Raw genomic sequence first — 13,210 nt, 5'->3', positions numbered from 1 at the left:
ACTAAAAATACAAAAATTAGCTGGGCGCAGTGGCAGACGCCTGTAATCACAGCTACTTGGGAGGCTGAGGCAGGAGAATTGCTTTAACTCAGGAGATGCAGGTTGCAGTGAGCCAAGATTGCACCACTGCACTCCAGCCTGGGCAACAGAGCAAGACTCTATCTCAAGAAAAAAAAAAGTAAACACTCTTTACTTTCCTCCAGGAATAGACTCTCCCTGACATCGTTTGGTGCCATCTGAGACTGGGTAGGGAAGACTGATGAATTCTGGGCTCAGCTAGTAGATTTATACGTCCTCACACTAAGCCATTCCTGCAACCTAACCTGACCAATCACAAACATGGTATTTTGGCTTTCATCTGCCAGTCATTTGGATCATTCCCCAGTATGTTCTATTTCTTGGGCCCTTTCCAAAACACTAACGGTGGCTTAATAACAAGAAGTATTTTTCAAGATTTTTAATTTTTCAGAATTTTAATACAGGGCTGCTCCTGGGAGAAACTGAAAGTACCCAGATTTCTGGAGGACTTCACAGTCAAAAAAACAGGGTACTGGCATTAGCTGGGTGCAGTGGCTCATACCTGTAATCCTAGCACTTTGGGAGGCTGAGGCAGGTGGATCACAAGGTCAGGAGATAGAGACCATCCTGGCCAACATGGTGAAACCCCGCCTCTACTAAAAATACAAAAATTAGCTGGGTGTGGTGGCGTGCACCTGTAATCCCAGCTACACGGGAGGCTGAGGTAGGAGAATCACTTGAACCCAGGAGGCAGAAGTTGCAGTGAGCCAAGATTGCACCACTGCACTCCAGCCTGGTGAACAGAACAAGACTCCGTCTCAAAAAAAAAAAAAAAAAATAGGGTGCTGGTTGTTCTCTTTTTGCCTGTCCAGATCTATTTTTAGCTCTTCTCTTCTTTGCTGCCTCTCAGGAGTTGACCACCTTGGACTGCATCATCTAGGCTTTCTTGCCTTCTGGCTTCCAGCTGGGCTCCACCAATTGCAGGAGATTCAAGGGTGAAAAGAGAGATAGACCAGAGTATTTGCTCTGTCTACTCTTTCCCTAAGTGGTTGCATTCCTCTACTTATGTCCACAGCTCCTCTTAGATGCCCCTCTTCCAGGGCTACTGTTCTTTCTGGGTCTCTAATACCACTCACTCTCCTTGTCCCTGCAGGCCTAGGAGCAGAAGTAACAGCTTCCCAACATTGCTAGTCCCCTAGGTGCTTCATCATCTTTGTTAGTCCCCTTAATCCTGCCTGCAGCCCTACAAGGAGTCCCTTTGTTGAAGTCTCCTTCTCTTCAAGGAAACTTTTGACTGTGCCTTTTCTTTCCCACTTGGACCATGATTGAAATAACTGATGAAGAATGACAGGAAGACCCTTTTGGGGATGGACACATAGGTCATGCAAAGCCCAGTGTCAATTCACATTTGTCTCATCCAGAAAAATCCTTATTTTGATTACACCTCATCTAGTAGCCTTCTGATAGTTTGACCTTCCATGTTGTTCTAGCTAAAGACATAGAAGACTTTGATCAAATCATCCCTATATACAGAGTCTTGTGAGAGTTCAATATCTCTTCTCAAATCAATAGATACTAAATGGGAAGTCAAAAGGAAGTGGTTGTGACAGAATTAACTCTGTTTACTTTTAGTTCTCCAGAAAAAAAAAAAAATCAGCTGGGCACAGTGGCTCATGCCTGTAACCCCAGCACTTTGGGAGGCCAAAGGGGGTGGATCACGAGGTCAGGAGATCGAGACCATCCTGGCTAACACGGTGAAATCCCATCTCTACTAAAAATACCAAAAATTAGCCAGGCGCGGTGGCTGGCGCCTGTAGTCCCAGCTACTCGGGAGGCTGAGGCAGGAGAATGGCGTGAAGGCGGAGCTTGCAGTGAGCCGAGATAGCGCCACTGCACTCTGGCCTGGGCGAAAGAGCGAGACTCTGTCTCAAAAAAAAAAAAGAAATTAGCTGGGCGTGGTGGTGCATGCCTGTAATCCCAGCTACTCAGGAGGCTGAGGCAGGAGAATCGCTTGAACCCGGGAGGCAGAGGTTGCAGTGAGCTGAGATCGTGCCATTGCACTCCAACTTGGGCAAGAATAGCAAAACTCCGTCTCAAAGGAAAAAAATCACAAATTTGAAGCGGTGGCATTGTAAGACGAAGAGCTCTAAGATCTGGGTTCAAAGATAAAGAAGCTGAAGTTTAACAGGCACAAGCTTCTGAGAATACAGCCACTAAGTGAGCTTGGATACAGACTCAATTTTCATAGTCTAACTTTCTGATCTATTTCCATCTGCCCCTTTATATTTTAATATGCATGAATATTGACCTGTGTTTACAAATGAAGGCAATTTCTCACAACCTAAAATTTTAATACAAGAATAAATTCTCACTCAAAGGATAACATCAGTAAAGATTAGTTCATTGAGGCTGGGTATGATGGCTCATGCCTGTAATGCCAGCACTTTGGGAGTCTGAGGCAGGAAGATCACTTGAGGCCAGGAGTTCAAGAACAGCTTGGGCAACAGAGCAAGGCCCTGACTCTAAAAAATAATTTTTCTTTAATTAGCCAAGCATGGTGGTGCACACCTGTAGTCCTAGCTACTTGGGAGGTTGGGGTGAGAGGATCACTTGAGCCCAGGTTACAGTAAGCTATGATGGAGCCACTGCACTCAGCCTGGGTGACAGTGCAAGACCTTGTCTCTCTAAGGCACAAACAAACAAAAAAGATTACCCCATTGAGAGAATTCTAAAAGGCAGCAGCCAAACAATAATTACTCTTCTATAGAAAAAGTGGAAAAAAAAAAAAAACCCAACCACCTTGGTCTAGCATTCCAAACCTTTTACAATCCAAAGCCATCATACCTCCTAAACTCACTGACATCAAAAACACACCATGCTCCTTCCTGCCATTTGGCCTTTGCTCACTCTGTGACTCATAACCTGAAACACCTTCCCCGTCCTCTCCATCTATCCCGCCTGATTGTTCAGCCGTCAGCCCTCACACGCAATCCCCATTCCTCCACGATGCTTTTCCAACCATGGCAACACATGATGTTTTCTGCCCTCTGAGTATCTCTGGCACTTACCAACATCATTTACTGGATTACATGACACTCTATTCTTTGATCATTTCATTGTCTCCCTCCAATTATATTCCTGGGGTAATTCTTGGTGATTTCAGTATCCTTCCAATAACCTGGCCTCTGCTGTCTTTTTATTGACACCTATTTAGTTGTCTTTTGCAGCACTTCACCACCTAATCCCTTCTTGTCATTACCATTATTACCGTTAACTGAACCCCCTTCGTAATCTTAATTTCAAGCATTTCATCCTCTAATCACAACCTGCAATAGTTCAGATGACTCTGACTATAACCCAATGCCCTCCAGTTGACAAAGCCTACCATCTTATCATCACCTCTCAAGACCTTCATGTTCTTGTTTTTCTCCTTAACCAGCTTAAAGTCCAATATTCATCATGATATTCATTAACCTATTAGGTACACCTTTAATTCCCTGTACCTTCTCTACCTCCTTCATGCTCTGCCTATTCTGTACCTGTATTTGAACATGACTGGGAACAAGCATAGAATCACTTTGACTGTTCTTAATTTAAATTGTGACTTTTCTTGTTGACTCTTTCTTAAAGCATTCAATTTGGGTTTTATAGAGACAATAATCCTCTTTCCTTTTGCATTCATATGCTTACCTCTTATTTCATTAAATAATAACTAAGTGTAGTAACAAATGCAAATGGTATAAACAAGTTTGGGAATAAACCAAGTTTAAGGAAGCATAAAACTGAAGAGAACAGAAGTGTAGGGAATAACAGTGAGTAGCCTACTAACACAGAGTGTGCAGAGTACCATGGACCTCAGCGGGATGTATTACAGAGGATGTGGAGAACCTCTTAATCTGGCAAGTCAATTAAGTGACAGTCAGTTATGAAAAATGTCTACTGTACATGTATCCCTGAAACTATAGATTCTGTAAATTAAAATCTGCAGGCCAGGCACGGTGGCTAATGGCCTGTAATCTCAGCCCTTTGGGAGGCCGAGGTGGGCAGATCACGAAGTCAGGAGGTCGAGACCAGCCTGGCCAACATGGTGAAACCCTGTCTCTACCAAAAATACAAAAAAAAAAAAAAAAAAAAATTAGCCGGGCGTGGTGGTGTGCGCCTGTAATCCCAGCTACTCGGGAGGCTGAGCCCCGAGAATTGCTTAAACCTGGGAGGCAGAGGTTGCAGTCAGCCAAGACTGTGCCACTGCACTCCAGCCTGGGCAACAGTGCAAGACTGTCTCAGGGAAAAAAAAAAAATCTGCAAATAAGCAAAAAATGATTTACCTCTTACCATTTATTTATTTCCAATACAAATAGTCAATCTGGGGCTATATTTGTTGGGCTTATAGTAAGGCTATTGAGAAGCCTATCAATTTGCCTCAAGCTTCTCCACCATTTGGTAGTCACAGTACCATTTTGGCTTCATTCAATAATGATCATTTCCTAGTTGGTGTTGCAGTATAGATATCAAGCTCTTTAAGATAAAGTAGCTTCACCCAGAAGTAAATTACCTCCTCTACAAAGCATGAAGATACAATTAAGGCCAGTGTCTCTCAATCATTTGTTTTCATTATTGTTGTCCCCCTAAAAAACATTTTCAGACATTTTTTAATTGCCCCCCACAAAATTTTAATATCATATAAACTATGTATCTATGTGTTTTTTATATATATTATATATATATATCTTTATACATTAAAAAACAAGATTACATATACTCACAACCAATTTTCACTTCCTTGGGGGTGACGTAGCCCCTGCTGAGGATGCATGACTCATGGCATATGAAGTGCAACCTGTGTAAGGTTCTTATTTGGCTGTCCTCCATGGTTGACAAGGTAAACACAAATGTGAGGCTCATTTGGGGAGATGGAGGTAGTCTACTTTAATGGTGAAGCTGTGAGTAGTGACCCATACTTCTATTTTTTTCTTCATTTCTTTTTTTTTTTTTTTTTTTTTTTGAGATGGAGTCTCACTCTGTCGCCCAGGCTGGAGTGCAGGGGTGCGATCTTGGCTCACTGCAACCTCCGCCTCCTGGGTTCAAGCAATTCTCCTGCCTCAGCCTCCCATGTAGCCAGGATTAGAGGCATCCGCCACCATGCCCAGCTAATTTTTATATTTTTAGTAAAGTCAGGGTTTCTCCATGTTGGCCAGGCTGGTCTCGAACTCCTGACCTCAGGTGATCCACCCACCTCAGCCTCCCAGAGTGCTGGGGATTACCAGTGTGAGCCACTGCGTCCAGCTCACTTCTTTTATTCTATCTTTCTTTCTATCTCTCTTGCTGTCTTTATTCTTACCAACTCAGCTCTCATATTTTTATTAAAATGGTAAACAATTCAACACCAGATTAGGAATAAAGAAGACAGTATTTTCAAACATTTTATAATATTAAACAACAGTAGCAAATATGCCTTTCCTTTTCAAATTATTAGCAGTTTCTTTTACCTGAGAAGTAAAATATCTGTGAATACTATTATCCAGTGTCATCACACTATTTCATGTGCCCTCTCACCTTCATACTTGTTTATTGTCGGTAGCATATATATCATGTGTGTTAGCAGCACAGTTCAGAGACCCACATGATAGCATTCAGAAAAAGAAAAGAAAAAACAATCAAAAATGAGAAAAATATGGAAAGAAAGGGAAAGAACATTGGGTGGGGAAGAGGAATCCTGATTTATATCCAAAAATTTCAAAGGGAACTATGAAATATCAACTTAATAGTAGTTTATTATCCTACTATATTAAGGAGGTCAGTTTGTTCCTTCAATGTTCATCTTCTAATACTGAAGAGTTATTTTCTTAGATCTAGAGCCAAAAAAAAATGTGTATCCTGTTCTGTGTATAATTATTTCATAAGCTTCTAAGAGTAGTCTTTCTGACATTTGGAGAGCAGTGCAAATTTTTGTTACTCTTATTTTCTATCTCTATTGTCATCTCATTTGCTTTTTTGGTTTGTTTGTTTGTTTTCATTCTTCCATTTCCCTTTCCTGGTATATCCTCTCATACCCTTAATGTGCAGGAATAACACCCCTGATTATAGACGATGGTAATTTTTTAGAGCTCTAAAACTTCCATGCAAAATTGGATTCTGACTTGCGTGATAGTTATCAGGATGACGAGAAAACAACTTTGGGGAAAATCAAAGTACCACTAATGATTAGCTGGTGTTTGCCCAAAAAATGGGTTTTGCTATTAACAGCTGGGCCAACCTAGGCAGCTAAAATACCTAGAATGAATGCAATTTATTTGCTTTTCCCTGTAGAAATTATACGTCTTGATTTTACAAACTCAATTACTGCAAGAGGCTAGAAGGGAAAAGAGGAAGCAAATATAAGACACATTTCTTACAGGCATCCAAAACCTTGGCAAAACTTTAAATTTTCCTGCCATTTTCAACTCAAATTTTTTATTTCAATATTTTTACCTACATTGTTTCTTTTGATAGAATTAGGAATTAAGTATTTGAGTGATTATTTATATGAAGTTTGTCTTCCTCCATCAGACTGTACACTCCACAAGAGCCAATGCCTTGTCTATTTTGCTCACCATTACATCCCCGTGACAAACATGTGGCCTGTACATGGTAGACGCCCAATGCATTAGTGTTATTGAATAGACTGGATGGGAGATTCGGTTAGTTGTGCAATTAAATAGATTGAATGGGAAGAATAGTTTGATATGACACTTTTCTCGATGCAAAATGATGCCGAGAAAACAACTGTTATTTTTATTCATTCATCTTGATTCCTTTATTTATTCATCCTAGAGCTATGTGGTGCCAGAACAAAGATTATTAAGACAGTCCTTGGCTTTTAGTGACTCATAGTCTATAGACAGAGACAGACACAAACCAATAAATCATAACACAGTGAGAGATGAGAAATAATAAATATCAAGTCAAAGGAGAGAGAAAAATAGTAATCCAATTGTCTGTTGTTGAAATCAGGGTTGTATCTCAAGCAGGCAACCATCTAAAGTAGAAAAAAATAAAGGATTTAGAACTGAATTTTTGTTTTGTTTTGCTTTGTAGGGATCATTGAAAATGAAGCCAAACTAAACTGGGGGCTTTGTCCATCTAACCCTATTCAGGTCTTGGTTTAAATATCACTCCTTCAGAGAAATCTCCTCTGATTCCTTGCTGCACACACCCACTGGGTTAGGTCCCCTCCATGCCCTTTCACTTGACTGAGAAGTCCCTAAGGCCAAAGAACATGTTTGTCTAGTCCACTAACTATTATATCTCCAGAGACTAGAACTATCTCTGGCATTTAGTAGGTGCTCAATAAATGTTTAATGAATAAAGTTTCCCTTGCAATGTATTTACTTTTCTCTTTTCAAACCAATTTATCTCACTTTTCCACTCTACAAACAGAAAAAAACTCCTCCTCTCCAAATAATTTTCTTTGCCTTTTCCTTCAAGATGACTATTTTTCTAATGTTTCAAGACATTATCATTCAATAACTGGAAATAAATTACATTTTGTATATCTATATCCAGTAGGGAATTGGACCTGAAGAGATACCTGAGGCTTCTTCCTCCACCCCTGCCGAGCATCCTCAAAGACTAGGCCTGTTTGTAGACTCCCAGTTTTCCCATGGGGTTTCTCCACACCTCGTATGCACAGTTTCCACAATATTTGGGCTGAAGAAGGGAGACTTTCTTTTGGAGAGTGAAGTGTTCTCAAGGGAACAATGAAAAGTCAGCATTTACTATCTGTGCCCGAAATTAATTCTTACCCTTTGCTTTCAGTAAAGCGAGGAGAAGCAGCACAAAATCCCAGTTTAAGGCTTGATGTGCTTCAGACATTTAGAAACAGAAGCTTAAGAAAGACTCTGAAAGAGCTTCCAGTCCTAAAGCAACAAGTTCTGAGGTCAATAGATCCTGTGTTTGGTGCTTCCCCAGGCCATCTGGCAGCCAGAGAGAGATATTTTAAGTCATGGCAAGGCATGTGGCAACCTCAAAAACCACACGCTTTGAATGTCAGCCTCTTCCACCAACATGGGCAAGTCTGACATGAGGCAAGAAATAAAGGCCAGGCCATAAGGATATCAGCCCCACTGAAATGCTGTTGGCTTTTTTAAAAAAATATGATTAGTACAAGTTTCTTATTCTTTTATTTACTAAATGTTCTGCTGAAAACTGGAAAAGTCAGTCAAATTTGGATGTTTCCAGATGTCCAGATGTGTCCTAGATACAGCCTAGATGTCAAGAAGAAACTTGATTTCATTTAAATATGGGGTATTTTTTTTCACTGTAGAAATATCTCTTCTGAATTATACACAGTCTTTCACATGACCTGGGAGGAAACAATAAAATATAATTACTGAGGAGGGATATGGTTGATGCTCACAAATATTGGCTAAAAGTAGACATACGACTAGAAAAGTTTAAAAGTTTCTTTTAATAGTGTCCTTTTCTCACACACACACATTAAAATGATTACTAAAAGAAAATATGGGGACTTTTCAGCTGGGATGTCCTGTTTAGAGTGGGGATTGAGAGGTGAAGCCAGCAGGACTTCCTTGCTCGAGTGGGGACTTGGAGAAATTTTCTGTCTTACAAGAGGATTGTAAAACGCACCAATCAGCAATCTGTAGCTAGGATTGTAAAACGTACCAATCGGCACTCTGTAGCTAGCAAGAGGATTGTAAAATGCACCAATCAGCACTCTGCAAAATGCACCAATCAGCGGTCTGTAAAATGCACCAATCAGCAGGATCCTAAAAGTAGCCAATCGCAGGGAGGATTGGAAAAAGGGCATTCTGATAGGACAAAAACAGAACATGGGAGGGGCAATAAGGGAATGAAAGCTGGCCACCCCAGCCAGCAGCTGTAACCCACTTGGGTACCATTCCACGCTGTGGAAGCTTTGTTCTTTCGCTCTTCACAATAAACCTTGCTACCCTCAAAAAAGGAAAAGAAAAAAGAAAAGAAGGGGACTTTGTAAAAGTGTATTAAATACATACTTGCTGCTTTCATTGTAACAGATGTTATCATTATATACCAACTGTAACAACTGATGTAACTGAAATCTCCTGGAATTTCCTGTTGATTCTTATTTCATCTAGAAATAAGGATTTCTCTTTTTTTAGTTAAAATAATTCACCTTTAGGGGAAGAGTACCACTTTCTGAGGTCCTGAGTTGATGGCAGCAGACATAACATCTCTGGATGACCTGGTTCTGGTACCAGTCCTGCTACATATTATTCAGCAGAAAAATAGACCAAAGTTCTCACCATAAAAAAAAAAAAAAGATAAGTGTGTGAGGTAATTTGTATGTCAATTATCCTGCTTTTGCCATTCCACAATGTATACATATATCAAAACATCATGTTGTACACCATCAATGTATACAATTTTTGTCAATTAACTGATTAATTAATTGAACTAGATCAAAGAATAGCTCTAAGATTCTTCTTCTTGCCAGTGTCCCACAATTCTTCAGTGCCCCCACAATTATTTTGAAGACAAATCAGGGAAGGACTGGGTCAAGGGTCTGCCTAAATACACCGTGCAGCTAACTGTTCACTGGAGTTTTAGAGCTTGCTCTCAAAACTTATGAGCCAGATACTACTTAGCCCAGGGCCTGGTGGCTAGGCTGGTTCCCTCATTTCCAATCGAGGGCCTCTGCCGCAAACATGCTCTGCTAGATCCTCAATTATACCAAGAAGCAGCCAAGCTTGATGCCCCTCTTCGTATTTATTGGAGCTGGAGGTCCTGGAGCAGCAGTGTATCTCTTGTGTCTGGCATTGCTCAATCCAGATGTTAGTTGGGACAGAAAGAATAACCCAGGGCCCTGGAACAAACTGGGTCCCAAGGATCAATACAAGTTCTACTTAGTGCATGTGGATTACAGCAAACTGAAGAAAGAAGGTCCAGATTTCTAAGTGAAATGTTTCACTGTAAAGCTGCTTTAGAATGAAAGTTTTCCAGAAGCCATCCACATAGTTTTCCACTTAACCAGGAATTATTTCTCCTCTAAATACATGAAATCATGTTGATATAATGTGTCGAAGATTACATTGATTAATAAATAACTGAAACTTGAAAAAAACTCATGAGCTTAGAAAAACCTGCTGCTTTGTATTTTTTGTTTCTACTTTTGTTTTGCAGGGATGACAACAGTTAATGCTTCAAAAATGACAACAAACTTGGGAGTCATCAGCTCATAAAATATACCTGAAGCCATAAATTGGAATGAAATCACCCTGGGAAGATATATAGAGTGAGAAAAGAAATAAAACTGAGATCTGGGCTGGGCGCGGTGGCTCATGCCTGTAATCCCAGCACTTTGGGGGGCCGAGGCAGGCAGATCACAAGGTCAGGAGTTCAAGGTCAGCCTGACCAACATGGTGAAACCACGACTCTACTAAAAATGCAAAAATTATCTGGGCGTGGTGGCGCACACCTGTAATCCCAGCTACTCAGGCAGGAGAATCACTTGAACCCAGAAGGCAGAGGCTGTAGTGAACCGAGATGGCACCATTGCACTCCAGCCTGGGGCAACAGAGCAAGACTGTCTCACCAAAAAAAAAAAAAAAACAAAAAAAAAAAAACTGAGATCTGATTCCCCATTGATAATGGGGGTAGAGGGAGTGTGAGCATAATAAGTCCTAGAAGAAGCCTGGAAAGGAGAATCAATATAAGTAGAAAGAAAACTGGTACTATGAAAGAAGCCAAGGGAAAGACTGCTTTAAGGAAGTAATGGTCAACAAAGCCAAAGCTTTCTACAAGTCATGTAGAATAGGATTAAGAAGGAGCCATTAAATACAGTGCTGTGGAGCTGCTATTAGCAATGGAAGTCTCCATGGGCAGTGGTAGCAGAAGAACAATGGCAAGTGGCTTGAGAAGCACACAAGAGCTGGAGCTGTGGATTGAGCTGATATTTATCCTTCCTCTCCAGTATGAATACTCAAGCACAATGTTGCAAAATATGCACTACATAGCTGAGCTTAGTCACAGAAGGAAAGTAAAGCCAACTCCAGTTGACTATATGGTGGCTTGAGGGTATAGAGCCTAGACAGATGCTGGTACTAGGGTCAAGAGTATTAGGACAAGAGACATGGCATAGACCCTGCACAAAGAGAGGAAGTAGAACTAAGTCTACCATGTATATCCAAGATCCTCAATGGGCTGCCCAGTCTATTAAAATTGATCTAGAACTGTGCTATACAGCATGGTAGCTACTACCCATATATGACTATTGAAATTTAAATTAATTAACATTCATGCTGGGTGCAGTGGCTTGTGCCTGTAATCCCAGCACTTTGGAAGGCTGGTGAATCACTTGAGGTCAAGAGTTCAAGACCAGCCTGATCAATATGGTGAAACCCCGTCTCTACTAAAATTACAAAAAATTAGCCAGGCGCAGTGGTGAGCACCTGTAGTCCCAGCTACTCAGGAGACTGAGGCAGGAGAATTGCTTGAACCCGGGAGGTGGAGGTTGCAGTGAGCCAAGATCGCACCACTGCACTCCTGCCTGGGCAACAGAGCGAGACTCTGTCCCAAAAAATAAAATAAAATAAAATAAAATTCAACAAAATGTAAAATTCAATTCTTCAGTCACACATTTCAAGTATTCAATAACCACATGTGGGTTACTGAGTACCAGTGGCTACCATGTTGGACATCATACATACAGAACACTTCTATCAGCACAGAAAGTTCTACTGGACAGTCCTAATCTAGAAAATCTCTGGCCACCATCACAAAGAAGCAGCAAGAAGATGTGCTATCTGCCTCAATCTTTGGATGAAAGTGGAAAACTCTCCCAGTGAGAAATTGATACATTAAGCATGTGTCCCTTCCAGGTGTGAGGTACAAATTTGTACCACCCTTATGTGCTAGAATCCCAAGCCAAAAATTTTACATTTAGAGTCCCAGCAGAAGTAAGTGCAGAACTCAATACACACCCACAAAACACTCCAGAGTATATATTCACAACCCCAGACACATAGGATTCCACAGTAAAAAGTAATCTTATCTAAAAATGAGCTAATGATAAACAAGTACAACCCACAGAAAGAATTTGAACAGGCACTTCACAAAACTCTCGTACACTATTGGTGAGAATGTAAATTGTGTGTCTAATGACTCAGCAATTCCATTCCTAGATATACACAACAGAAATGGGTACATAGAAAATGTACCTAAGAGCATGTGCCCAGAAACAGTACAAAAGACAAGAAAGTCATAGTGGACTATTCATAACAGACAAACTAAAACCAACTTAACTGTCCATCAATAGAAGAATGAATAAATAAATTATATATTCATACAATGGAATATTTTATAGCAATGGGAATAGACAAATGACTGCTACATCTAAGGGCATAGATGTATCTCTCAAAAACAATGTTAAGGGAAAGAAGCCAGACAAAAGAGTCCATATAAAGTTCAAAACAGGCAAAACTAATCAATGATCACAGACATTAGGATCAAGATTACTTTTGAGAGGGGTGGTGACTGAGAACCTCTTTGTGGGGCTTCTGGGGTGCTAGTAATATTCTCTTTCTTGATCTGGGTGGTTGTTACCTGGGTTATATTTCCTTTTTGAAAATGTTTCAAATGAGTAGTTATGATTTGTGTACTTTTCTATATGTATATATAAAATTAAATTTTTGTTCAAATAGTAATTGTAGGGATAAAAACAAGATGAAACTAAAATTCTAGAGAGCAACAACATGGAATACCGGATAGGGATGTCAGAGCTCAGCTATTCCATAGTGCTTATATTGTTCTGAGAGAGAATAGAAATATTTATTAATGTTAGTTAAATAGGCATTTTAAATAGGTATGTTAAAAAAAAATTTTTTTTTTTTGAGACGGAGTTTCGCTCTTGTTGCCCAGGCTGGATTGCAATGGCACTATCTCAGCTGACTGCAACCTCCACTTCCCCAGTTCAAGCGATTCTGCTGTCTCAGCCTCCTGAGTAGCTGGGATTACAGGAGCATGACACCACGCTCAGTTAATTTTTATATTTTTAATAGAGACAGGGTTTCATCATATTGATAGGCTCGTCTCGATCTCCTGACCTCAGATGATCTGCCCACCTCGGCCTCCCAAAGTGCTGGGTTTATAAGCGTGAGCCACCGCACCCGGCCAGCATGTCAAAATTTTTAAGGTAACAAATAAAGAATAAGAAAAA

At 40.4% G+C, this 13,210-nt stretch overlaps 1 pseudogene; it reads left to right on the top strand.

The window, feature by feature from the left end:
* Nucleotides 1–9,701: 9,701 nt before the first annotated feature.
* LOC129487235 (cytochrome c oxidase subunit NDUFA4-like) lies at nucleotides 9,702–9,991 on the top strand (annotated as a pseudogene).
* The last annotated feature ends 3,219 nt before the right edge of the window (nucleotides 9,992–13,210 follow it).

The sequence above is a fragment of the Symphalangus syndactylus genome, chromosome 8 (genome assembly GCF_028878055.3).
Source record: "Symphalangus syndactylus isolate Jambi chromosome 8, NHGRI_mSymSyn1-v2.1_pri, whole genome shotgun sequence".
Lineage (NCBI taxonomy): Eukaryota > Metazoa > Chordata > Mammalia > Primates > Hylobatidae > Symphalangus > Symphalangus syndactylus.
Note: the sequence above shows the minus strand (reverse complement) of the source record. Positions and strands in the feature narration are given on the sequence as shown.